We start from the raw sequence: 27,651 nt of genomic DNA on the forward strand, positions 1-27,651 counted from the left end.
AATTTCGTCGTTGTGCAAACATCACAGAGTGTACTTATACAAACCTAGATGGTATAGCCTACTGCACACCGGGGCTATGTGGTACTAATCTTATGGGACCGTCACTGTCTATGCGGTCTGTCGTTGACTGAAACACCATTATGCTGTGCACGACTATACGTGTTTACTTCCTTACTTGTCTGTGTCTCTCCACTAGAATGCAAGCTTCCTGATATGGGGATATGTTCTATGCCCAGCACTTAGACCAATGAGTGCCTATAATAAGCCTTCAGTAAATACTTGATGAATGATTGATAGTACTATTACCCCCATTTTACAGATGAGGAAACTGGGGCTCCCAGTGTTTAAGTAGCTTGTTCAGATCACAGCTAGGAAGTGGCAGAACGGAGATGCAAACCCAGGCAGTCTGGCTCTAGAAACCCAGAACTACAACGGTAGACTGTTAGCCCAGATACACAGCATGACTAGTCAAGGGCAGGCCTGAGTTGGGGGTCTCATGTGGCAAGGGGAGATCCAGGTATTCAGCTCATAGAAAGGAGAAGAAGGCCCTGAGTGGGAAGTGGTGGGCTCTGAAGATTCACATCAGCTTTTTTTTTGGGGGGAAGATTAGCCCTGAGCTAACATCCGCCACCAATCTTCTGCTTTTTGCTGAGGAAGATTGGTCCTGAGCTAACATCTGTGCCCATCTTCCCCTACTTTTTGTATATGTGGGATACCTGCCATAGCACAACTTGATAAGCAGTGCGTAGGTCCATGCCTGGGATCTGAACCAGTGAACCCCGGGCTGCTGAAGCAGAGTGCATGAACTTCACTGCTACAACACTGGGTTGGCCCCAACATCAGCTTTTTGACGCTTGTGGTTTAGTCCTGGTTAAGGATGCTAGTACCAATCTGGCATGAATGTAATCACACAGAAACCGACAGATATTTCCTGAACCCCTTTTGTGTGCAAAGCACTAAACTAAGGGTTAAGAGAAATATCATAAAATGGAAAAAGAGACACTTGGCACTCAAGGAGCTGATGATCTAATTATGGAGACACAGCAGTAGCACATGAAAAATTAAATAGCCAAGTCAGTAGTATTAAGGGTATCATAAAGTGGCACCTGGTTAATGGCTAAACCAGGGCCCCAGAGAACCAGTGCTTCACCCTAAAGGAGAGAGGAATCTCTGAGGCCTGGGGTGGATTGGAAGCTTCATGGAGGGAGCAAGACTGCACCAGTCCTGGCAGAGCCGGGGGCTGGGGAGGTTTAGGGGAAGGTGAACAGGGAGGGTGAGGAAGTGAGAGGAGGGTGGAACAGGAGAGCTCCTCAGGCAGAATGTGCTGTGAAGCAAAGCACTGCCGGGGTGCGGGTCTGGGGCTTGGAGGGTAAGCAGAGCTGGTTAGCTGCAGAAGAGCACCGGCTTGGGAGTGGTGGAGGATGGAGCTGAAGAGGAGGGTAGGGCCAAACTGTGGAGGGCTTTGAAAGCCAGGAGGAAGAAGATAATATAGAGCTTATGGAGACATGGCCAGCTTGAACCAGGAAGCAACCCAGAGACAGACAGTGAAGGAAAATGCAAGGAGGGTAAACATGAGGACGCTGCCAGAGAGGACGGGGGTAGGGGGTGCCAAGAGAAGGCCGAATAACCTGATGGCTAAGGGCACAGGCTGTAGACTCAGCCTGAGTTCGAATTCCACCTCTGCCACTTCTGAGTTATGTGAAAGGCCAAGCCACTCAACCTTTCTTGAGACTTATTTCCTCATCAGTAAAATGAGCAGGGGAAAAAAAACCCTTTCACTAGGGAGCTGCGAGGTTAATCTAATGAGATAATATGATAGCATGTGTAAAGCAATTAGCACAGTGCTCAGTAAATGGTGGCTCTCAAAAACAATGGAACAGGCCCGGTGGCAGAGCAGTTAAGTTCACACGTTCTGCTTCGGTACACCCCAGTTAGCTCAGGGCCAGTCTTCCTCAGCAAAAAGGGAGGATTGGCAGCAGATGTTAGCTCAGGGCTAATCTTCCTCAAAAAAAAAAAAAATTAATTAAAAACAAAAACAATGGAACAGACACTCCAGGAACGCTTAGCCCTCGGCCCCAAGAACCAGAAAGCAAGTCCAGGCCATGCTGGCGCCCCTGGGGAGTAACCCCTTTCCATCCCTGCTTTGCTGCCCTGGAACTTGTTCCTTCCCTCACACACACAAGTGCACACTCACAAATAAACCTAAATAAAATGCCTGCAGCAGCAGGCCAGGAAACCGAAGAGATCCCCCGAAGTCACAGCCGGGACTCCTGTTAGCAGCACAGTGTTGCTTTAACAGGGTGTGGAGGGACCAGGGAAACAGATGGCAGAGGAGGAAATGTTGTGGGACAATCCAGGAAGGGATTGCCCTCCTAGGCTCCGGACAGACAAACTAGTTCTCTTATTATAGCTTCTTTTGTTTGTTTGTCTCTAGATGTGCTGTTTGCTCGCCTGCCCCTGAAGGCAGTTTCAGGACTTCAGCAAAATACAAGCCAGCACCTGTTTTTATAATTACGGCTAAGATAGTTTAGGGGATTTTGTTTTGGTCTGTCTTCATTTTTGTTGCATTCCTGAATATTTCAGCCTCAGCTGTGATGGTTGTTTTGACATTGTCAATCAAGACCTCGGTGAGCAGCAGCTTAAATGCCTTCAATATTACCATCAGTTGCTTGTTTAAACAGAGTCTTAATTTCTAAAGGATTTTATGAATTACTCACCAGTCAAAGCAAAGCTAGAAATGGCGGCATAATTTCAAAGTATTGCTTGGAGGATATGGTCATGAGAAAACATAAACTCTATTCTCCTGTCGATTCCTGAGCAGAAGTTGTCCTGCGGTGATGGAATAAACTAGGTCGTGGGCTTCCACTGCAGCTCATTTTTTTAATGTGCTTACTATGTGCCAGGTGTGGCACTAGGTTCTGGGTGTAAAGTGGTGAACAAGACAGCATAGTCCTTACTCTCATGGAATTTTCTAGTATACTTTTCAAAATATCAGTTAGCCCTTTGCATAGCAGGATGACCTAATTATTCACCCTCTTGTTCTTTGAGAAGTAATGAGGAATTTGTGAATGCTCCATTTGCATTCTTCCCCATCATCCTTTGTGCATAAAGTGTACACGTGAATGAGGAAGCAGGGCAAGTGTGAGTTGGACCTGTGTAAACCCCTCATAGTCCTGACCGTGGCTGCTTAATCTGCACTCTGTGCTAACCTGCTCCTAACCAGTTAGAGACAAGCATGGCTGCTCCCTAACAAACCCCTGGAAAATTACATCATAAAGTGACTCCTTATTCTTGTTTCTGGTCCAAACCTGTTTCCATACATCTGTTGGTGTCTAAGACAGCTCTACACAAATGGTGCATGGTGATTTCCATGTCTTATTTCATTTTCCGCTCAGAAGAAGCCCGTGAGGCGGATGAATCAGGCTACAGTATCTCACGTGGGTGAGAAGTGACTTCCCTCCAGTCTTGTAGATGAGGAAGCTGGGCAGGCTAGCCACTCGCTCCGGCCAGGGCTGCTCCCCCCCCCTCCTAGTGCCTCCTGGCCTGACCTCCCACAGCCTAATCTGGACACCAGCTTTACAAAGAGAGCTGCACTTGTAAGGCAACACATACTGTTGATGCTCCTTCCTCTGAGCAGGCTAAGAACTCCATGTGTTGAGTCACCACTTCTCAAGAATCCCAAGATTTCCCAAACATGAAGACCCCACAGATGCTCCAGGGAATGGCTCAACTTCACTACTATGGACACCTCTGCTCTGAAGAGTAAATCTGAGTAAGAAAAGAAAAACTAATTAACGTCATGCTGAGGAATGTTTCCTCTCTCTCTTTCTTGATCTACTTATTTCTCATAATTCTCCTTCCCTGAGCTTCTCCTTGGGGCCTATGCAATGTAGTCTGTGGTGTCCTGGGAGAGCACTCAATAAACACAAAGCCGTAAGGAGGCGGCTCTGCGCCAGGTGGGAGGTACTGTGTGGCTGAGTCACATGGGACATGAAAAGCCTGCCTCAGAAGGCACAGGGATTGTATTCATAGTGTAATTGCTGCTCTGTTTCCATCACCCAATATACACTACAAGCCCTGGGGGGCAGGTGTGCATCCTGCTCTCCATGTTAGCCCCATGCAGAGCCTGGCGTATTGCTGGTGCTCAGTAAATATTTATTGAAAGTCAGAAAGGGAGGCAGGCAGGCAGGCAAGCAGGCAGGCAGAGATGTGTGCCAAGGCACCTAAGCTTCTGAGAAGGACACAAAGAAAATGTGGAGAGAGACCTAAGGTCTGAGCAGAGGTAAGAACTAAAGGTAAAAACAGAGTTTGCGCAGGTCGCCGGGGTTAGTGCAGGTGAAAGCCGGGTGCTTATATGTGCTGACAGCACAGGCTGCCAGGTTTGGGGAGTCCGAGGACACAAGTGTCTGCTCCGGCCGCCACGGAAGCGGAGCACTTGGTCCCACTGGTCTGGGAGCAGCAGTGTAGTAGCAACCCCAGTGGATGCGGGTGTAATGACTGGTACAGAGACCCATGGTGGCCCCCAGATGGACCCACAGGACAGACACAGGAAGGCCAGGCCTCTCATCTGCGAGTTCCTTCACAACGCTGCTTATGGGGACCTGCTGCTGATGGAAGCCTCGGGAAGGGAGGCAGCTCTGCTGTGGTGGCCACAGACTGGACCCGCTGGAGGCTTTTAGTGGCCATGAGTCCTGAAGGGCAGCTTTGGCGCTCAGGGGCCTCAGGGGCTGGGCATGCTGGAGCAGCCAGTATAGACTATAGCTTAAAATAACACTACAATGACCACCTTTGCAGGACCCTTTCACACTTGACTACATATGAGGGAAGCGGATCAGGGACTGTCATCCTCATTTTACAGAGGAGGAAATCGAGATTCAATTAGGCAGTTTTCCCAAGGTCTCACAACCAGTGAAGTGTCAGCATCCCTACTTCAGGCCTTCTGGTCCTCATCAATCACATCAGCAGAGGCATAGCAGCTGCAATGACGGAAATAGCCAGCAGAGGGCAGCCTTCACAAAGAGGCTGTCTATAGCCTTTACGGAGATCAAAGCTTACGTTACTACAACTGGCACCCCCACCCCCGACGTGAGATACACTGAGGCTACAACAGCATCTCCTATGGTTTTCCCGCCAAAAAATGCTTACTTAAATCTAAGCCTGAAACATCAAATAAACTTAAATTTAGGGACAGTCTACCATATAGCTAGCTAGTGCCCTTCAAAACTGTCAAAGTCGAAAAAGTCAGAGGAAGGCTGAGGAACGGTTCCAAATTAAAGGAGACTAAATAGACATGTCAACTAAATGCAAGACATGATTGATTTTTGATTGGATACTGAGCTGGGAAATAGAGATGTAAAGGCTGTTCCTGGAACAAACGATGAAATTTGGATTTGGGCTGTAGTTTAGGTAATAGTATTCTATCAATGTTAAATATATACTAACGTTGATCATTGTATGTGTTTCTATAAGAGAATGTCCTTGTTCTTAGACATATTTGGGAGTAAAGGGGCACAATGTCTCTAACTTGCTTTTAAATGGTTAAGAAAAAGAGACAGAGAGAATGATAACGCAATAAAAGAAATGGACCAAAATCTAAGTGATGGGTGACCCGGCTAAAAGCTACATGGGATTTCCTGATACTATACTTGCAATTTTTCTCTAACTTTGGAATTATATCCAAACAAAAAGTTATGGAAAAAAATTAAACAGCAGCTGTCCTTGTCCTGCAGGGGCTGGACTCTGGTCACCACCGCTGATTCCCGGCAGAGCGCTCCCTCATGGGGGTGGGGGCATGGAGAGGCCTCTTCTCAGGGAAAGTGGTTTCAGCCACTGTGGAGCCCTGACCTTTGCCCTGGGCTGGCCAGAGTGGCTGCGCGCAAAGCTTACCTGATAATAGGATTTCCTGACCTCGAAGATGGCCTTTGCTGCAAACATTTTGAGCAGAGTGACTGTAATTCACACCTATACAGGGGGAGGAAGAGTGGATCTAGTGAATGCAGAATGGAGCTAGAGGCTCCGCATCTCCGTGGGGGCTGGGGGTGCAAGGGGCATTCAGGGCTTGTGAAATACAGAAAAGGGGTGTAATTTGGGGCCGATGGAACCACCACCCACACCCACAGGCTTGCTGAGGCACTTCTTGCAGAAGGTAAGAGTGCTGGAATCTGAATGAGCAGGGAAAATACCAGCAGCAAAAAGATGCTATGAGAAGCAGGCATTAAAAAGGACATCGAGTAGAAAAAGCCCTCGGGAATGGTGTAGATGAGTATACATTAGAACCACCTGGAGAGCTCCCTCCCCCACCCTCCCCAGAATTCTGATTCATTTAGGCTTGGGATGGGGATTGAGAATTCACACATCAAACAGGCTGCCAGGTGCTGCCGGTCTGAACCACACCTTGCGTTGCAGTGGTGCAGCAGATGATCATGTCCAGGCCAGCTTAGGGGAGCCACAGCTGTGAGGGACGCAGGAAGGCCACAACCAAAGTATTCTAAGAGGTCCAAGGGCGACTGGGGTCACCTCTGGCTGGGCAATGGGGATTAGGGACAGTATCATGGATGAAATGCCACTTAAACTGGGTTTCAGAAGAGATGGGGTGGAGGGGGGCCTTCTGGGGAGAGGGAACCACATGGGAGCAAAGACCAGCCCCAGTCCAAGTTCATCTCTTGGGCTCCCTGTAGCCCAGGTCCAAAGGCAGGTGCAGGCCGGAGCGCCAGGTCAGGAATTCGATCTCTGTTGGGAGCCAGTGTGGAGTCTCTGCGTGACCAGAGGCAGGGCTTGCAAAAGATTGACGAGGCAGAGGTATGGAGGGTGGGCTGGGGGACGGGGAGGCTGGAGGCAGGGAAACCAGATAGGAGGTCCTAGCTACAGGCTCCATGTGAGATAAGAGCACAGCAGTGAGTGTGGAAAACAAGGGGGTTCAAGCACTGTAGCGAAGTGGGGGGTTGATGCACAAAGAACCCATTTGTTCTCTTTAGGCTTTTGGCCCAGAGTTACCGCAAAATTGATACAAAGCATTCAAGTTTGCAAAGATATTTATTAAAAATTCATTAAGTATATTTAAAGGATGTTTAGAACTGAAAATTAAGTGTGAGCTTTCATATAAACATCTTCAGGAGGCTTCCAGGCATGAAGTGGGCAGATGGGGACAGTGAAGTGCTGGTAAATGTTGAACGATGGGCTGAGAGTGGAGCAGAGCCCTGACTGGCAGCGTTTGTCAGCTTCCATGCTGTAAAATCCTCCCACGATAGCTGATTTCAAGCTACCAACATAATATCAACCAGCTCGCACAATTCCAGAAATATAACAACTGGCTCTTGGGAACCACTATGAGCTGGCTCTGGCACACTCCTGAATGGAGACCCAATGCCGGGAAATGGATGGAACCACATACGCAAGATGTGGGTAAGTCTCTTCTCAGCATTGGTCCAAGGACCCTGAGAGAAGTCCACCCGCCTGACCACTTTGAGTAGCAAGCATGTAACTGCAGCTCTTTCTGAAGACAGCAAATGGGAGAGATGGGACTTGTTCCAGGGCCCCCAGTGCCAAGAGGATCCTGTCACCTAATGGGGAGAAGCACAGAGGAAAGAGTCTCACTCTCAGAGGAGTATGTATGCAAATAGTTTAAGATCAAATAATACCAAAGACCTCGTAGTGAAAACTACGAATCACCTGCGCCATCCTTCCCCGCACGTAGTCCTGCTCCCCTGAGACACATTTTAAGCACTTCTGTTTAGAATTCACTTGGTGGTTACCTCCACGTTTCTGAATAAGTTGCTGTTTATTAATTTAGCAACCTTAGTGCTGTCGACTTCCCACTGTGACAGTGAGGAGTCCGTTCATTTCTATCCCACTCCTATGCTCTCCCCCAACTCTTCTAAATATAGTTAAGTCACTATTCTCAGAGCATTCCCCGGTCTCCTCTTCAACTTCAGAGAACACAGTTAAACCCCACTTCCTTTTCCGTCCACTATAGACAGTATCTCTTCACTCCTCGATTTGCAGGGTGAGGACGAGATGCTCCCACCTTTCCCCCCACCACTTCTGCCTTCCTTCCACCTCCCAACCTCCGTCCGCCTGTTCTGTACTTTTACACTTTGTTCTGAAATCATTGTTCTTGTTTGTGTTTGTCTGAGGTTGATTCTAAGAGTTGAAGGCCAGAAAATAATGTTTATTTTATTTTGGCTATGTAAATATAGTTCACAGCAGATCAAACTAGTGAGTGAGGACTACATTCCTTTATGGGACTGATGTCCCTACTCAACTGAAAATGTTTCTGGAACGAATTTATTAGTTCTTTTCTTTTTCTTTCTTTCTTTTTTTTTTTTTTTTGGTAAGGAAGATAGGTCCTGAGCTGACATCTGTTGCCAATCCTCCTCTTTTTGCTTGAGGAAGATTGTCTGTGAGCTAACATCTGTGCCAATCTTCCCCTATTTTGTATGTGGGATGCCGCCACAGGATGGCCTGACAAGTGGTATGTAGGTCTGCACCTGGGACCTGAACCCACAAATGCTGGGCCATCGAAGTGGAGCACATGAACTTAACCACTACACCACCAGGCTGGACCCGTTATTTTCCTTTTTTACGTTCCACCAGTTTCTTTTATCTTATGCTTGTATCATGTTTTCCAAACTTTCAATCATGCTATTTTTCTGTTGATTCTACTTCTCTCCTTTTCACCTCCTCTCTAAAAATAAAACAAAACAGAAAACCTGCAGCTCTCTGTAGTTCTTTATCTTCCTGTTCTTGTTTTCTCTGATCTGCACCTGGTTGCAGCTGCAGTTTCCCTTAGCTGCTTTCAATAACTGGAGTTACTCCTTTCAAGATCCCAATAGTTTCCTCTTTCTTAGTTTATACTCTCATTTTGCTGGAGTATGTCCTTGGGTAACTCTCTCAGATAAACTATACAGGAGGTAAAATTTACACATCCAAATGCTATTCATACTGCAAATGCCTTTATTCTGCTTTTCAATGGATCGACAGGCTGTATATAAAATTCTAGGTCAAATGTGGCATCTCTCAAAGTAGAATCTATTTTTTTCTCCCTGGAATCTTTTAGCATCCCCCCTTTATTCTCGGTGTTCTGAAAGTTTTCAGTGGTTGTGTCTAGGTGTGGATCTGTCTTCATTCGTCATGCTGGGCATTCACTGGGCCCTAGCAAACAAAGAAACATCCCCTTCTTCATTTTAGAAAATTATCTTCTGCTTTTCTTTTATAACTTTCTCCTTTTTAGTTTAACTTTTTTCTCTTTTTGGAATTCCTGTTATTTAGATCTCAAACCTCTAAGTCACCCCTGCATGTCTTTTGTGTTTTCTGTCATATTTTGCATTTGTTTTAAAAATTTAAAATCTATCCTTGGGAGATTTCTTCAACTTCATCATCTAACCCTACTATTATTAATATTATTTTGGCAAAAATATTTTTAATTTTAAAGAGCTCGCTCTTGTTCTCTGTTTCTTTTTCATAACACCCTTTTCTTGTTTTACCACTGTGATGTATTTTCCCAGTTGTATTACACAGTTCCCAGGTTTTTAGAAGTTTTTGTTTATTTAATTCTTTTCTGCTCCATGAATTATCTCTATTTCTTCTAAAGTCTTGATGTGAGCGCAGGGCCAGTCTTCCTCAGCAAAAAGAGAAGGATTGGCAGCAGTAGTTAGCTCAGGGTTAATCTTCCTCAAAAAAAAAAAAAGATTGAGGCAATAAGAAGGCTGATGGGAAGTGTGAAGAGCACAGGCAGAGCTTGTCCACTCTCAGGCTTCTCTCCAGGGAAAGTTGGCAGGAAGCTAGCTTTTTTGTTCTTGTTAAGGGCCCCTAAAGGCGGGAATGTGGCAGGCTCCACTCTGGACTTCCAAACTCCAGGTTGGCTGCCCTAATTCTCCCCAGGCAGTCTGTACATTTTCTTCAGAAACAAGCCCTGCAGTGTTTCTCCTAGAGAAAGTGATTGGCACCTGTCTAATCTGGGCACACAGGTGTCAGCTGCTGCTTGTAGATCTTGGAGGGTTTTCAGTCCCATTGGCCACGCCTGCTCTCTGGGGTCCTTTTCATCTCCAGGCTAAAGCATCTCTCAGTGTCTATGGACAGACTTGAGCCCTCATTGGCTGCAGCCCACTCTACCTGCTGTATGTGTCAATATTCTCCCAACCCTTTCCATTGCCAAGAAATCTCTTGAAATCTCTGTCTGCTGATGCCTCCTTTCCTGTTTTCTTCTTTATGGTGTGTTTATGTCATTTTAATCCCTTTATTGTTATTTTAATGATGGAATCTCAGAAGATAAATACTTATGCTAAATCCTTAATCTGCTCTAGACCCGAAATATCCATTTAAATTGCCGTGTGGTGCGCCATACCATGGTTGTACTTTAAATTGCAGCAAATGTATAAACAGTGTTATGATGAAGATTCACTAAATCTTTGCATAAATCTATGATCATTTTTCTAGACTAAATTGTGAGAAGAATTGCTGCATTGAAATGGAAGCACCTAATTTTTTTTTAAATAAAATTAAAGAAACATTACCTGGGAGTCCAGCAATTCCACTCCTACATACATACCCAAGAGAAGGAAAACGTATTCCCACACAAAGCCTTGTACACAAATGTTCCTAACTACTTTATTCTATGCCCAAGGACCCCAAACTGGAAACAACCCAAATGTCCATCAGCTGATGAGTGGATAAACAAATTGTTCTATATTTGTAGAATAGGATAGTGATTCATAAATGAAAGGGAACAAGCGACTGATACCATAACAACAGGAACGAATCTCAGAAACATGCTGAGTGGAAGAAGCTAGACACAAAAGAGAATGTAATAATTATTCTGATTTATATGAAATCTAGAATAGGCAAAAATAGTCTTTAGTGATAGAAAGCAGATTAATTGCTGCCTGAGGCAGGGGTAAGAGGACAAGAAATTTTTGGGGGGTGATGTAAATGTTCTATCTCCTGATCGAGGTGGTGATTGTACAGGTGTGTATTTTTATCGAAACTCACCAAACCAAATGACATGCTTAAAATAGGTGCAATTGCTGAGGAAGCCTCTCTCTGAGCTAACATCCGCTGCCAATCTTCTTTTTACTTGAGGAAGATTGTCCCTGAGCTAACATCCATGCCAGTATTCCTCTATTTTGTACGTGGGACACTGCCACAGCGTGGCTGACAAGTGGTGCAGGTCTGTGGGCAGAACTTTAACCCCTAGGCCGTGGGGCCAGCCCCTAAAATAAGTGCATTTTTGTATATAAAGTGTACCTCCATAAAGATAGTTTTTAAAGTAAAAATATTGTATGTATTTTAAAATAATCCTTAACTGTTTTCTTATTAATATTTATCACATTTTCTTCCTATATCATCATTGCCAAAAAATTAAAATGAAAAAGAAACTTTTCAGAGAAATAGATTTAATTTTTTTATTTTTTTGGTGAGGAGAATTGGCCCTGAGCTAACATCTTTTGCCAATCTTTCTCTTTTTCGCTTGAGGAAGATTTCACTGAGCTAACACCTGTGCCAATCATGCTCTATTTTGTATGTGGGGCACCGCCACTGCGTGGCTGGATGAGCGGTGTGTAGGTCTGAGTGCAGGATCCAAACCTGTGAACCCTGGGCCACCAAAGTGGAACTTGTGAATTTAACAACTATGCCACCAGGCCAGCCCCTAAGAAATTGATTTTAGAAAATGGAATCTCATCATTATTTCACACTGCCTTCCATTCCCCCCGCCACCCCAAGTTACAATCACCATGATCAGTTTGGTGTTTATTCTTCCAGATTATTGAATCAATACACAAATATGTATCTACATGCACGATTTTTGTAGAAATGGCATAATACTGTATACACATTCTTGCAACTTGCATGTAAAATTTTACAGCTTTTGTCTGACAAAGTGCTGGTTTGCCTTCTCCTATCGTGAGTGGCCAGCAAAGTGCCCTACACATAGTAGGGGCACTGATCCTGCACTCAGATACAGAAGTGGTCTGACGCCTTCCTCAGCTGGTTCTGGGATTGAGTTAGGGCTCAGATCATCCATTCCCCTCCCTTCCTTGTCTCCATGGGTTCTGTCTCAGCCTTGGAAATCTGGAAGAAAAACACCTTTTCCTTCTAACCGAAAAAAATCTTTGCTTCTGTGCCGTAGGGGGTCCTGAATTGACCTTGGGTCTCTTTCTCTATGCTTCCAGCAGTGTCTCTGGCTAAAAGCTGAATTTTCAATCCTGTCCCAGTTCTCTGTTTAAAAAACACCCAAAGCTTAGTGACTTAGAACAACAACATGAATTTGTTTTGCTTATGAATCTGCAGTTTGGGGTGGGCCTGAGCCGGGATGGTTTGTCTCTGCTCCACGTGGTCTCAACCGGGGCTGCTCAAATGGGAGCTGAGGACCCACTTTCGAGATGGCTTGCTCACAGTGCTGGCAGGTTGGAGCTGCTGTTGGTGAGGGGCCCTGCTGGGCTGGGTGGTTCCTCTGACCATGGGCCTCTCTGCAGGCCCCTGGGCTTCCTCATAGTGTGGAGGCTGGGTTACAGAAGTGAGCTTCTCCGGAGAGCAAGGCAGAAATGCACAGCATTTTTATGATGAACCTCAGAAGTCACATGGTGTCACTTCCACCATACAATTGCTTCAGGAAGTCATGAAGTCTTTCTCAGGTTCAAGAAGAGGGAACAGAGCCCCACCACTTGAAAGAGTGTCAAGGTTACACAATGAAAATAGCATGTGGGATAGAAGATATTATTGCAGCCATCTTGGGAAAATATAGTCTGTCAATACTCTGACCTATTTTGTATTATGTTTATAGGTTTTTCTGATGCATATTTACTAATTAATTATTGTTGGCTCTGTTCTATCTCATTTCATCCTCTTCACAACCCTGTGAGGTAGTTACATTCCTTTTTACACATCCAAATGCTATTCATATACATGTTTGGTTTAGCTGGCATATTATTTTAAAAATTATGAATTTTTACATAGGTATCCAAATTTCTGGCTTCTCTTCGCAATCAGAAGATTGAAAACATCTAGGCCAGGCTCTCCTCATCTCAGCAATGGGCTGGTGCTGAGTCATAGTGGCCCCTTAGTAAAGGCCTGTCCTTGGTCCATTTGCTGCAGTCCCTACCACTCCCTATCACCTTTCCCTCATTACATTTTGTGTCTCACAAGCATTTGTCTTTGAGGCTTTCTGCTTTAGAAAAAATAGAGTCAACTTCTACAGTAGAAAAATAGCAAACAATAGCAATATCTTTCTTTTGGCATTTTCAAAGCACTTGCTGTAGAAAGCTACCTTTCGGGGTTTCTTTCTTTTTAAATCTGCTCTCTTGGGCTCCATCAGGTTGCTGTTTCTTGTTTGAAGGGCATCTTCAATTCTCTGCTCCTTTGAAGAACAGAAATGATGTTATGTCCCAGCTCCCAGAACGGTCCCGCTGCTCAGTTCCAACCCCACCCCTCCCAGGCTGGCCTCTCTGGGAATCCCCAGGATTGAGCAGAACTCTCCTTGGGCCCCGAGTTCGTCATCTTCACTGCCTGAGAAACGCTGGATCCACACAACGTGGCATCCTCAACGGGAGTAAGGGAAGTGCACCCAGTGTGCACCAACATCACCGTTTTCCAACGCCACAGTCTCACCAAGAGCCATCCACACACAAAGGCCTCTTCTCTGGAAGCTAAGTGTCCAGTATCCACGCCACCATTCAGGACCAGTGCTGAATACTCCTCATGGCGCAGAGGCACAAGGCTCACTTTTTCCTTTCAAGGGATCTTGGTTTTGTTTCCAAAATGTCAACAGATGTCTGTAAGTGTTGATGAAAGAGCCAGAACAGCATTGCCTACGGAGAGCACTCACTGTGCCATCTTCGTCCAGCCCTTCAGGACGACTCGGGCCTGCACTGGAAAGGCCGCGGGCAGGTGGGGCCAGGCTGTGCCCGCTCTGTGTAATCAGGGCACTTTCTTCCCCTGCGGGGCTTGAGTTTTTCTCCAGCTCTTTGAGACTAGAAAGAACTGCTCCCCCTCAACACAGCAGATGCTTCGGTGTAGGAAAGGTCTGTGGCTTCACTCATCTATCCCAGCAGGCTCAGCCACCAGGCTAGAACATTCTGTGGCAGGCAGTTCCCCACATGCCCCTAATCAATCACATTCCCCACTCTCTCCCCATCAGTAACTATGATCCTAAATTTTATGTTATCGTTCCCTTGATGTTTGTTATAGATTTTACCCTCTATTCCAGATAGCTATTGCTGTTTAACAAACCACCCCAAAGCTTAGTGGGGTAAAACAATAGCAATTTTTTCCTCACAAATCTGCAATTTGGGCAGGATTCTGTAGAGAAAACTCGTCTCTGCTTCACCCGCCATCAGCTGAGGCAGCTCAGCTGAGGGTTTTGGGACCTACTCCTCAAGGTGACTCACTCACTGGCTGCCTGTGGGAGCTGGGCCGTGGCCTGTGGGCCTCGCTCCTTGTCCACGTGGCCTCGCCCTGTGCCTGGGCTTCCTCGCAACGCGGTGGCTGAGTTCCAAGGTGAGCATCCCAAGAGAGAAAACCAGGTGGACGCTCTATCGCCTTTGGTGACCTAGCCCCGGAAGTCACGTAGTGTCTATTAGTTGAAGCAGTGACAGAGGCCCACCTGGGCTCGACAGAAGGGACATTGACTCCACCTCTTCCTGGGGGTATGGCAAGGTCTGGAAGAGTAGGTGGCACCACGAATATCGTTGCAGCCATTTTTGGGAAATACGTCTACCACACCACCTATGTAGGTACCCCTAGATAATATACTATTTAATTTTGCATGTTTTAAACTTCATAGAACATTTATACTGAATATATTCTTCTGTAACTTTGTTCCCCCAACATTTATGAGAGTCACTTAAATTGTTGGGAGAAGTTCATTTGTTTTTAGAACTGTGCAATATTTCATTGCAATTATTTACCACAATTTACTTGTCTGTTCTTTTCTGGATATTTATGTTGTTTCCAGCCTTTTTTTCTTTTTGGTTGTGTGTTTATGCTTTTCGCTATTTTGTGCAGTGTGCTATGAACATTCTTTTCTTTTGAGGAAGATTAGCCCTGAGCTAACATCTGCTGCCAGTCCTTCTCTTTTTGCTGAGGAAGACTGGCCCTGATCTAACATCCATGCCCATCTTCCTCTACTTTATATGTGGGACGCCTACCACAGCATGGCTTAACAAGTGGTGCCTAGGTCCGCACCCGGGATCTGAACCGGCGAACCCCAGGCCACCAAAGTGAAACATACAAATTTAACCACTGCACCAACAGGCTGGCTCCACTGTGAACATTCTTGTAGAACTCTGCTAGTGTACATGACCCTAGGGCAGTGATTCTCAACCAGGGATGATTTTTAGCAATGCCAAGAACCTTCAGCAAATGTCCCAGATATTTTTGATTTTTATGAATTTGGTAGGGGGCATTCCTACTGGCATCTAGTGGGTAGAGGTCAGAGATGCTGCTTAACATCCCGCAATGCACAGGACAGTCCATGACAACAAAGAATTATTTGGTCCAAGATGTCAATCATGCTGAGTTGAGAAACCCTAGCTTAGGGTATACCTGTAGAAGCGGAATTCCTAGGTGAGAGAGTATTTATAGTTTCAAGTTTACTACATGATACTAAATAGTTTTCCCAAGTGGTTGAACCAACTCCTACTCTGCCAGAGCAGAGTGTTCCACGTCCTTCGATATTGTCAATCTCCTTAATTTTTGCACATTCATGTTTGCTTCTCTCTGAAATTCATGTTCAAGTGTTTTGCTCATTTTTTATAGAATTGATTTGTATCAGTTCTTTATATATTCTGGATACTAATCCTTTGTTGGTTGTATGTGTTACAAATGTCTCCCTAGTTTGTGGCTTGTCTTCTCACTTCTTCATAGTTTTTTTGGATGAATGGAAGTTCTTAAGCTTTATGTAGTTAAATTCATCGCTCTCATACTAGCCTAACTGGTTTGTGATTTGGGGGTATTATTTAGGTAAGCCTGTCCTGTCCTGAGGTTCTCGCTGCCTCCCAGGCCTGGCAGCCTGTTGGAGTCTCCTCCCTTCCAGCTGGTGAGACCTGGCATTCCTCTTGCTGACCCCAGAGGTGGCTGTCTCTCCACATCTTCTCCCGTGATTGCTCAGTCCTTTGAGGACTGGCCGTCTGCCTTGATTTCCTGGTGGACTTCACTTTCTCTGCTGCGACCAGAATCTTTCCATGACCTCTCCCTCTCTCCACCCAGGACTGGACTCTGCTGTCTAGGGACTGGCCTCAAAATGAACCGACTTCTTTAGAACCACAGTGCCCCACCGGTGTCGGTACTGCCAGAGATGCCCCTTAGATATCAGCCTTGCCGGGACTGAGCCCCAGCTTTCTACAGCATTGGGATAGTTTCATCTGGACCTATCTGGGACACTATCCTCTAGGGCCTGGATCAATAATGGGGTGGACCTGAAGATGCCAAGTGGTGCCCAGGAACGTTGCTGTTCCCAGGAAGGGAGCCCTAAGATGAGCCTGTCTGCTCTGACTATGCGCCTTCAAGCCAGGTTGCTTCCCAGTGCCCCTCAAAGCTGACTACAGCTGAAGGATAGCCTTGGAGCTCTCTGCTTCATCCAGGGCAACCAACCCAGACTTAAGTTTGCTTCCTTTCCCTTCCCTTTCAGCTCCACCCATGTCCTGAGCTTTGGTGCCCCTCCTGGATCCTCTCCCCTTTGGACTTCACCTTGGTCTGGGTTTTTCTGGCTTTGATACTTGGCACCTTGTCAGGGCTTCAGGTGAAACTCACCTTTTGGCTCCAATAGCTCCCGTCTGCGCCAGGAAAGGCACCTTATCCTGGCCCAAGCTTCTATGACCCAAACCAGGTATCCAGCCTGAACAACTGCCAGGCCAGGGAGAAGAGAAATCTTAAGGTGGGGAACAAACAAAGAGAAGGTGAAGGAAGAGTCAAAACAGCCAAACGGCAGGATGATATAGGAGGATGGACAGGTAGAGTGAGGGGACTTAGGATCCCGAAATGCATATGGTGGAGAGCTAGCATGGGGGCATTCCAGCACGCTAGTTAAGAGCACAGTCTTTGTAAAAAGATGACAAATCTACCAACCTTACTGGTTGTGTGATCTCAGGCTGATTGTCCTCCCAGAGCCCTGTTTTCATCATCTGTAAAGTGGGGATAACATAATAGTAATATTTTTCAGCTGTTGTTATCACTCTTAGTCTGTGAACAGAATGCCAGCTGCCAAGTTCCTTTATGAGTGGATTGGCACAGACCAGGGGTCAGCAAACTGTGGCCTGTGGGCCTGCTCCAGCTCATTGGCTGTTTCTGTATGGCCTGTGAGCTAAGAATGGTTGTTACATTTGTAAATGGTGGAACAAAATCAAAAGAATGTTTCATGGTGTGTCAAAATTAAATGAAATTCAAATTTCAGTGTCCAGAAATAAAGCTTTACTGGAACACAGCCATGCTATTTCTTTGGTGTTGTCTTTCTACCTCTTTACAGAAATTTGCTGACCCCCGGTGTAGACCCACCAGACCAGGAGCAAATGCTTTAGTCAGCTAGAGCTTGCAGCACTGGGCTATCTTCTCCACTCTACAGCCTACACATGCTGGCCGCCTTTCTCTTCCTACTTCCTGGTGCCCCATCGTACCTTTTGACGAAGCCAGCCTCGGTTGATCCAATGCACTGATGTCTACATTTCTGAACAATGAGCCTGAGTCATTACAGGATCATACAGGGAGTCAGGACGCAGCTGTTGTGAGATTCAACTGAAATAAAATGTGCAAAAATGCTCTGTAAATGTAATGGATATTATTATTCAGTAAATAATGGTTAAGTGACATTCAGTAAGGTTTCTATGTATTTTATTCTTCTTTGTATGTTTGGTAATGTGTGTGTGATCATTTTCTTTAATGAAAATGTTTTATTAAACAAATGTTCTCGTTTTGTTCGACCAGACCAAGTAAGTTGTTAAACCAAATGAAATTACCCATAAAGCATGTCAAACTCACCCTCAAAATGGAGTTTTGAGCTTCCCAGCCCTCTTTCTAGAGAAAACCCTAGCTCCCACCATCTTGTTTTGCTTCCTCTTCTCTTCCTGTTCCCCTGTCTCCATTTTCTTTTCCAGTCTCTGTGCTAGTGCTTTGGCCCACTTGTTGCTGTGGGTGGCTGAGGAGAGAGCAGATAAAGGTCATTGCGTTTGAAGAAGCCAAGGAACTGTGAGGCCAGGCTTTAAGAGAATCAGCCAGGTTTTGACATTTCCCAAGGTGGTGGTAGGAACTGAAGGGGAAGGAACACCATGAGCCAATTCCTCAATGACTATTATAGGAGACCCAGAGTTTGGTATGAGGCATCAATGAGGAAAACAGAAGGGATGGCATGAGAATCAAAGGAGGTTTTTATAAAGGAGGGGACAAGCAAAGCACCAGAGCAACTAGGACATTGCTGGTCCTCCTGGTGTCCCCACAGGATGCGGGAGAACAAGCCGCCCTCCCAGGAGAAGGTGGTAAAGGACGGCTGAGAGGAGCCCCCACGGAGGAGGAGAGGAGCACTCAGAGAAACCTCTTGAGGTCCAGGGTGTTGTTTCCCTTATGGGGGCTGCAGAGGACATACTGGGGAAGGGTGGGAGGGAATTCCAGGAGCAGTCGGGGAATAAAAACTATGTGGGGTTGAGCATAAGGATTCAAGTCCTGAGGGGTTTGCACTTTGGGTGGAGGCCAAGAGCAACAGGAACCGGAGTCACCCTGGGATTAGCTGGCCCCGAATTCTGAATGAAACGCTATGGTAAGGTTATTCCCATCCTGGGGGCAGGGGAGGAGGGAGATGGGGTGGATGTGAGAAGCCTGATGCCACCGTGAGGGTGGGAGGTGAATATTGCAGCTGCCACAAGTCAGTCCCTTGGTGCAAATGCCTTAGCAAAGTACCCTTCCCCAGGAGTACACACATCGGTGACTTTGTCCTCCTTTCCAGGACAGCTCAAATATTAAGCAGTTACTTAAAAACACTGAAGGAAGAGGCTCAGGTTTCTAATGACTTTCTGTCGATATGACTAATACTCTAATAATAATGCTAATAATGCTAATAATACCCTTCCCCTAGGTACCTGTGTGGTTCCTTTCTTCTTCACCCAGGTTTCTCTCAAAGAGGGCCCTTCTTTGACTCCAGTATCCAAAACAGCGGTTGACCTTGGGTAACTGAAACAGCAGAAAGTGAAACCACAGATAAGGGGAGACTACTATAATTTTTGCAAGTTCTTCAGGGTGCTGTCACAACTTTTCAAATCAGTAAAATAATTTTGTAAAAAGCAACGTTGTGTCTATATCCTAGCATAGAGTACTCTAAGATATACTGCTAAGGGAAAAAAGCAAGATGAATTAAAGAATGTGTATTATGCTATGATCTATCCAAGAAAATATATGCAGTGCTTATTTAAAAAAATAAGTGCAATAAGGCAAGAGAAAAGGGAAAGATTGGAAAGGAAGAACTAAAACTATTTATTTGCATGTGATATGATTGTGTACATTGAAAAGCCGAAGAATCTACAAATAAACTACTAGAACTAATAAGTAAATTGAGTCAAGTCAGAAGACAAAGGGTCACTATACCAAAACATCAAAAATGTTCATATGCCAAGAAGCATATGAAGAGGTACTGAACACCATTAGTCATCAAGAAAATGAAAATTAAAATTACAATAAGATAATACTACACACCCACCAGAATGGCTAAAATTAAAAAGACCAAGAGCCAGCCCTGATGTCCTAATGGCTAAAGTTCGTGTGCTCTGCTTCGGCGGCCTGGGTTCTGTTCCCAGGCATGGAACCACACCACACATCTGTCAGTAGCCATGCTGTGGTGGTGGCTCACATAGAAGAACCAGAAGGACTTACAACTAGAACATACAACTATGTACTGGGGCTTTGGGTAGAAGGAAAAAAAAAGAGAGAGAGAGGAAGATGGACAACAGATGTTAGCTCAGGGTGAATCTTTCCCAGCAAAAAAAAAAAAGAAAGACCAAGTGGAATGCCAAGTGCTGGCAAAGATGAGGCATGATTGGAACACTTATGCACTGCTAATGGGAATATAAAATGGTACAACCATTTTGGGACTTTGGCGGTTTCTAATAAATTTAAATATATACCTTCTTTGTGGCCAGTAGTGTGCTTGTAAACGTTTAACACTTGGCTCTGGGGATGGAGGAGAGGGAAGTCCTGATTTTTAGCATTTGCCTATTTCTGTGGCATAAATATCCCCACCGTGGCTGATTCCAAACAACCAACGTGAAGTCACTGAAAGTAGAGTTGGGAAGAAATGTGCCTAATCGGCCCCAAGCTAGACAAGCTGGCTCCAGAACACCGCTGCCTTTGACCAAGCAATTCCACTTCTAAGTACACACCCAAGATGAATGAATGTACATATCCACAAAAAGATGACTTACGTGAGAATGTTCTTAGCAGCTTTTAGTCATAATAGACAAAAACTAGAAACAATCCAGAAGTCTACCAACAGGTGAAAAGGTAAACAAATTGGAGTATATTCCTACAATGGAATCATACTTAGCATTGAAAAATAATGAACTGCTAACACAGCAGCGTGGATAACTCTCAAACACATTACATTAATTGAACCAGATACAAAAGAGTGCACTCTGTATGGTGCCGTTTATGTAAAAATCAAGAATGAACAAAACTGATCTGTGGTGCTGAAATTGGAATAGTAGCTATTTCTGGGATGGGAGCTCTTCTTGGCGTGGGGACAAGGTCACTTTCTAGGGTGATTGAAAGATATTTTATCTTGATCTCGTTACATGGGTGTATTTATTTGTCAAAATTCACCAAGCTGTACACTTAATCTCAAGTCACTGCAGTAAAGTACTTGTTGATATTAAAGAATAAAGAAAGTGGTTTTGCCTCATTTCAAAAAACCAGTAGAAGAATAAATCATAATTTCTTGATGGCTGTCTATAGAGGGATGGAGGAAACTAGAAAGGGACAGGATTAAAAGCTAGACTTCTCTGAATATGCTTTGTTTTGTAGGTTTGATTTTGGACTCATGAGAATAATTTACATAAAAATATAGACTACAATAAAAAATCGGAAAAAACAGGCAATTCTCTAAAATCAAAATCAAAACTAACTGAACCAAGTGTTTCCAACTATATATTGAATTGGTGGCCAATCACACAGAGAGGAATTATTTCAAGGGCCTTTTAACAGAGTAAGTTGCAGTACATCCTAATGGGAGATATCCTAAGGCAAAAGGAGCTCCAAAAAATTCCTAAATTTTTCATAGTCATGTTGTTATTAATAAGATTGGTATTATTATTCTGAACTATTAACTATATTTTATAGGATAAAACAAATAAGTAATTATGTTAGTGTTAATAGAAACCAGGAATTTTACCATAAGAGACAAATTCAAATATAGAATAAAAAATTAGTAAACATTCTATAATCTTAAATTTGAATAGAAAATATTAGTATGAACTGATGATATATTTTCTTATACTGAAGAATCTATTTCCTAGCTCTAAAAGGCCCAGAAACAATAGCCAATCAAACGCGATGTGTGCCCCTAGTGCCAGTTTGTAGTCACTACATCTGTTTCCTACTAAATGAAACCAAGGCTCCTTGGGGAAATGGATGGTCCTGGTCTGAGGCAGGAAATACACATCATACATCACAACATACCAGAAATTCCTAGGACTCAAGTCAACTTGTCAAGGCTCCCACTGGGCACAAATGGGAAAATTTGAACATGACTAAGAATAACTGATGAAAAGGATGAATCATGTTGAACATTCACAAGTTCATAATGATGCTCCAAAAGAAAAAATAAACACTGTTCACCTTCAGATGATACTGGGGAAACAACTCGTTATTCCTAAAACAGACAAGTAAAGAGAAAGAATCTACCTTTGCCATATGAATTGAACTTGAGGGTAACCGAATAGCAGAGGAGGGAATGTTTCTTTTTAAAGGTGTATGACGGCCAATAATTAAGAAGGAATATCACCATATTGCAAGCCCTTAAAGAAATAACGGTGCTAGGCCATCATGACTGTATTAGTTTCCTAAGGCTGCCATCACAAAGTACGACAAACTGGGTGGCTTAGAACAGAAGTTGATTGCATCCCAGTTCCGGAGGCTGGAAGTCCTAGATCAAGGTGTTGGCCGGGTTGTGCTCCCTCTGAAGCTCTAGAAAAGGACCCTTCCTTTCCTCTTCTAGCTTCCGGTGTTCACCTACAGTCCTTGGCATTCCTTGGCTTATAGCTGCAACACTCCAATCTCTGCCTCTGTGGTCACATGGCCATCTCCTCCCCGAGTCTGTCTCAGTTCAAATGTTCCTCCTCGTATAAAGCCTGGGTTAGGGTGGCCCTCATTTTAACCCGATTACATCCATGGGCATGGGGGTTAGGACTTCGACATATCTTATTGGGTCTAATTCAACCAATAATAATCATCAGGGGCAGCCAGTATCACAGAAGAACACAGGATATTATATATTATTGCCAAAGAATTAGACTCCAATCAGACCAAATCTAGGTCCAACTACCAATTTACAGGAAACAGAAGGGACAGAAGAGCATGCTAAAAAACACCACAGGCGTATAATCAGCAAAATCCCGAATGTGGGAAATTCTACAGGACAAACAACTTGGTTTCTTCAACAAGTAAATTGTAGGGAAAAAATAGAGGGAGAGAAACCTACAAATTAAAATGGATGTAATAGACATAGCAACCAAAAATAGCATATAGATCTTGTTTGGAAATTTGAACACTTACTAGATATTTAATGATACAAAGGGATTGTTGACAATTTTTTAAAACACATTTTAATGGTATAGCAGTAATGTTTTAAAAAGAGAGAGTTCTTAACTAATTTGAATACATACCCTCAGATAGAATGACATAATGTTTGGAAGGTAGGAGAGTGGGGATGGGTTAGGTATGAAACAGGAGTGGCCATATTAATTAGTGAAGCTTGGTGTTGGGTACATGGCGTCGGTATCAGAATCTATCTTCTGAATATACCTACCCCCAAGACTCCCTGAGACCTACTGTTCAATATTCTTTTCTAGGATACTGAGTTTCTCTTTCCAAAGTCTTCCACTGCAGCCTGATGGCCAATGGGGAAATTTTGTTTGTTGGAAGTTCCTGGCTAGCTGACAAAAATATTTTTCATTAGGTAGGAAAGGAATTTTTAAAATCTCCTTTTATCATAAAAGTACTATGTATATACACAGTGTAAAAAGGAAAATCCAAAAAGTGCCAGAAAAGTAAGATTTCCTCCTTCCGCCCCAGTTCTACTCCCAGAGACTCCACTGTTCCAAGTTTCTTGTGAATCACTTCAAATGTTTTTCCAGGCATATACAAAAAAAAACACAATTCAGATTTTACTGCAAATAATATCTGCAACTTGCCTTTTTTTCCACCTGGTGTATGTCTTGGAGACCTTTCCATAGCAGGAAATACAGATCCTCCTCTTTTTTTATTCCACTATATGGAAATACCAGAACTTATTTCAGTCTCCAATTGGCAACCATTTTTTCCCAGTTATTTCCTCTTACAGATAATGTTGCAATGCACCTTCTTGTACACACACAGAAAAGGAATTTGTTGAAAATCTGCCTCTCCTAAGAAAACCCCTCCTTCATTCTTCAGCTCGAGTCAGGAAGCGCCCTGTGGTATGAAGCAATCATGCAGCAAACCTTCTGGGCCTGACCACATCACCCTGTGATTCTCCAGCCGCTGGGCAGCTCAAGGCTGGGTGATCAGGAGCGTGCCTAGCTCCCGAGGCGTGGAGACGCTGAGCGCCCACGGCTCCGTGGCTGAGAGTGGACAGCTGCCCTGGCTGAGGGTGGCGGACACACCCCTGAGTCCCCTGGTGTATGACGCCCCCTTGGGAGAGGTGAAGCATCGGCACCAAGTCATTAGGTAAGTTCGCTGGCTTTGAAGGAGTCTGGGGCCAAGGGATGTTAAATTCAATCAGATTCATCTGGATGTCGCAAAGTTCAGGTGATGGTGTATGTTTAAAGTTAAGAAACTTAAGATGCTAATGTGGGCCAATGCCTCCGATGGCCAAGGGCGGCTCAGGGCCTAAGGCTGTCTCTGAAAGCACACTGAGCAGGTAAGCAGAGTAAGCTTTTTTTTTTTTTCCTTTTTTAATGTGGTTTGTGTTTAATCCTCTGGAAGTCCTCTGTGTCAGCAAGGCTTTTGTTTCTGCCTTATGGAACTTTACATGGGCAACTCTTGCCAGAAATAGGAATTTCCTGGCAAGGAAGAGAGGCAATTTGAGTAAGTTGGACACAGACAAATAACATTTCACTTCAACAAAGCTTTTCAGGTGTCACTGAAGATGTGTGAGAAACCAGATAGAAAGCTAGAGAAAATGCTCTTTACAAAAGTATTCTCCTGCTGGTGGCTTTAGGGATGTTCTTGCCACTACATCTCCCTAACGGGATGAGTTCAGGCCATGGCTTCACGGAGCAGGGTTCTGTTAGACCACAGGAAAGGGTTTGCGAGATGGTCAAGGTCTCAGTCCAGGCTGTGGGGCTTCCCTTTCAGCTTGGACGGTAAGTATCAGGACCCTGAGCAAAATGCACACTACCTGATTTGTTTCTCCTCTTTAAAAAAGTGCTTATGGTGCCTGTTATTTGAAAAGTAGATAAAGGTTCATTGACATAGTCTCTCCCTAAGGAGTATATTTTGGAGTTGTTCTTTATTGCTCTTAACTCCCTTTGTGAAATTTGGCCAGTCAACAGTTATTAGAAGAAAAGCATAAGCTTAATTTGAGGGATCAATAAAGTTCTTGCTCACTGACAAGTGTGATGTTTTTTCATAATGCCACTGGCTTGGGAGCAGAGGATACCACGGAAGTGTTGCAGTAGTGGGATGTGAGGTGAGGATTGAAGAGAGGAATGAGGTAATGGTTTGTGGGGAAAAGGTTGAGTCTTGGGAAAGAGTGGAGGTCCTACCAGTTCACCAGAGGAGACGCAGGATGAACTGGTTAGAAGTAGGGGCTGCTCTCTTAAAAAAAAAATAAAAAAGCATTAGCATCATAGGAAAAGAGCTGTTGAAGGTGTGGTGTGTTGTGGGGGATGGGTGGGGGGAACAGACTGACTAAGGATACACTGGTCAATCTGGTCACAGGGCTCTGGACACAGTCTGCTGCTGATTCCTAGGACCTAGGGTCAGAGTCTTTAGTGACCAGGGCTTAGGGGAGCCAGTCACCAGGTTTCGTGAGGCCGTGGACGTGAATTCTGTCCAGAGACCAAGCGGATTAGGTCCCACCTGGGAAGGACCCTGATTCTCCTGGCGTTCATCCAGGGAAGCTTTCTGTTCGCCGGCCCTCCCCCCTTCCCCGTCCCCACCCCGCCCACATGGGTGTCCATTTCCCATCACCTGTGCAGTCTCCCCGAACAGGTTCTGAACTAGTTCAGTTCCGTAGAGAAGCTTTTGTTAAGCGTTCATTAGCTTCTAAGATTTTCTTTTTCACCTTGTGAAATTCTCTCAAGCCTTCTGACTTTGTCAAGTGCCTCAAGGATGGGGTTTGAACAACTGTGACCTTCAGCTGCCTGAAGACTGTGCCATCCCTGTTGACGATAGATTCAAACTCAGGGGTCTTTTCAGTCAACAGGAGGAATAACTAGAAAGGGGTATAGGGTCCTCCCTCCTTGCCTTTGGGGTCTGTAAGCTAAGATCTGTTCTTCTAAGTAAGCTGCTTCTAGTCAATCTTAGTTCTAGTTCCTCTAAACAAACCCGTTTCCTAGAGAGACAGAATAACAGCGTGCCTGGTTTAGGAATCAGAAAACCCAAGTTCACTGTTGCTTCCGCCACTGAGTACCCCCTTGCCCTTTGGCAAATCCTTCAGCATTTCCCCGTAAGTAAAAATGAAAGGGCCAAATCAAGATGCACGAGGACTTCAAAAGCCTGAAAGGAGGGGCTAAAACTGACAAGATTAAATTTAATACAATTGGTAGAAGAGAGAGATGCTGGGAGCTAACATTGCTATTTCTATAAAAAAGGTTCAGTTGCCCCTGAATGTGAAACAAGAGTGGGCCATGGCCACCAGTGTAGCTCACAATGGCTCAAGCTCAGCTTCCAGAATAAGGAAAGTTAGAGTACTGCTTTGCTCTGCTCTGCTCTGGCCATGGCACCTCCCACCTCCCGTCTCATTTCTGCCTCCAATCCTCTCTCCTTTACAATGAGAGTGATTGTTCTTAAAATCTAAATTTGATTGTGTCATTCTCCTTCTTACAAACCTTCAATAGCTCCCTATTGCCCTCAGAATAGTCTCATACAATGTTCTTCATGATCTGGCCCCTGTTGACCTCTCAGGCCTATCTCTTGTCCTCTACTGACCCACAACCCTGATTCTAATAGTTCAAAACCACAGGCAGTTCCCAGAACTGGTCCTTCTCTCTTCCCCTCTGGAGTGCAGTCTCCAACACACATACACACACACACACACACACACACACACACACAGCCCTCTACCTGTCAGCTTCTCCATCCTCTGGGCTTTCTGAGCTCCCTGGGTTGCCCCTGTCATAGCACTTCCTATGCCATATTGCAATTGCTTGAGAGGACTCTACCCTCCCATCCCAAGACAGTGAGCCCCTGGAGACAGAGACTATGCTTTTTCTGTGTATCCTCAGCATCTACTATCTTCCTGGTAGGCACTCAGTTAATATCTGTAGAATCAGTGGAAGGCTAGGGGAACAACCGACAAGCCCAAGTGCACTCAGAAAAGAGTGATAAGGATGGTGAGCGATGAGGAAATAAGATTGAAGGACAAACGACTGAAGAAGCTGAAACAGTTGAGCCTGGGAGAGAGAGCATCAGGACAGGCATAATTACTCACCTTCATGTCAAGGGCTGCCACGGGGATGCAGGAGATGAGTGACCCTAGCCTCTCCAGAGGGCAGAATTAGACTCGCTGGGGGGAGGGACGTGGTGCAATCTAAGAAGCAGCTTTGGAGAACACTATGAGGTGCTGTTTGAGTACATTTGGTGGAGGAAGGGTGCCTTGCAGAGAGGGATGGCTTCCTGGTGACCTAAAGAGCACCCTGGCCCGGAAGGGCCCCAGCACCATCTCAGGAGCGTGGCTGGAGGGATTCTTGTATGGGGTGAGGCATTCACCCTGGTAATATTGAAGGTCCTGCAGAACATGGATTCTAAGATCTGCAGGTCCCTGACAGCTCTAAAAGTCTGTGATTCTACCATTTAGGCCACAACACCACACAATTCAGAAAGCTGAACAGACATTTTAATTTCTGACTTCTCTTCCTTAGCAGCTTCAGAGTCCCCGGGGCCTCACCCAGTTGTTAGCAACCATGCCAGTTTTCCTGAGGCTGGATTGGAGTTGCACTCTACTGTGCCTCTGGGTGGCCTGCATTTTACCCATTCCAAATCCACTCATGATGCCTGGTCTACTAAATTGTTCCATTGGGAAAGGAAATAGGGACATGGACAAGTTATATAACTTGTCCTAGTTTTTGCAGGTAATAATAGACAGAATCTTAATAGGAAACAGAGCTCTTCAGTCCAAGGCATTAAAGCAGATGGCTTTTCCAGGTCCCTGATGACTTCATGAGCCAAGTTGTCCTATGAAGTTTCATGTTTCTTACCATTTTGCTTTCATTCCACATCTAAAGTTCAAGAACAACCATGCCAGAGTGGCTATGGGGATGCTCT

General features: G+C 44.8%; 1 protein-coding gene across 2 annotated transcripts in view; it reads left to right on the forward strand.

Annotated features, from left to right (window-relative positions):
* The first annotated feature begins 23,567 nt into the window (after positions 1-23,567).
* BCAR3 (BCAR3 adaptor protein, NSP family member) overlaps positions 23,568-27,651 on the forward strand; it is a 191,026-nt gene continuing 186,942 nt past the window's right edge. Inside the window, exon 1 of one of the 2 annotated variants that reach the window (XM_023641607.2) lies at positions 23,568-23,889. The gene's annotated coding sequence lies outside the window, so the exon portion shown is untranslated. The remainder of the gene's footprint in view (positions 23,890-27,651) is intronic. The other variant, XM_070268710.1, reaches the window with a different exon arrangement.

The sequence above is a fragment of the Equus caballus genome, chromosome 5 (genome assembly GCF_041296265.1).
Source record: "Equus caballus isolate H_3958 breed thoroughbred chromosome 5, TB-T2T, whole genome shotgun sequence".
Lineage (NCBI taxonomy): Eukaryota > Metazoa > Chordata > Mammalia > Perissodactyla > Equidae > Equus > Equus caballus.